This window comes from Octopus bimaculoides, chromosome 4 (genome assembly GCF_001194135.2).
Source record: "Octopus bimaculoides isolate UCB-OBI-ISO-001 chromosome 4, ASM119413v2, whole genome shotgun sequence".
Taxonomy (NCBI): domain Eukaryota; kingdom Metazoa; phylum Mollusca; class Cephalopoda; order Octopoda; family Octopodidae; genus Octopus; species Octopus bimaculoides.
In genome coordinates this window covers 7,463,080-7,463,668 of record NC_068984.1, presented here as the reverse complement: position 1 = coordinate 7,463,668, position 589 = coordinate 7,463,080, and the positions used below count along the sequence as shown (strand labels likewise).

Sequence of the window (589 nt, the reverse complement as noted above, 5' to 3'; positions counted from 1 at the left end):
TATATATATATATATTTAAATAACAAACTTCTGGAAAGTTTTACAGATCTTTGCAGTTCCAGTGATGAATTGTATCTGTAGTCATGGAATTAGCATTCTCCATTCTGGTTTTGAGAAGCCTAATTTCTCAAGATTGGTTACATATCACAGGGCCCCAATAATTACAGGTATAAACCTCAACTTGTAATCTGTATGTATGTATGTATGATCTTTTTTCTTTCGTTATAGGCTTAAGGGAGATGGCTATGTTTTTAATATACTCTGCTTGGAAAGTCGGTGTTGCAGTATCAATCACGCTATGTCGCCCATTGTACAATTCTGTCCACTTTGATGTTCGACTGCGCATGTACACTAATGAAAGTAACAGGGTTTAGTTATCTTGTAGAAAATAACATGCCTCTCATTAGTTTCTAACACTATAGCACATCTCTCAAAACTATATTTTGGACAATCAAACAATTGTGAAACCGGTTAAATGCATGATATAAATATACATACATCTTCATATATACTTTCTCTCCATTTTTAACTTCCTTTATTTCTTCCGAACTACTATTTCTATGAATTGGTATCCACTTATATCTATCTA

The 589-nt window shown here is 32.8% G+C and overlaps 1 protein-coding gene across 4 annotated transcripts in view; it reads left to right on the top strand.

The window, feature by feature from the left end:
• The window catches only part of LOC106870405 (cadherin EGF LAG seven-pass G-type receptor 1), a 535,294-nt gene that overhangs the window by 303,812 nt on the left and 230,893 nt on the right, over positions 1–589 (top strand). The window lies entirely within an intron of this gene.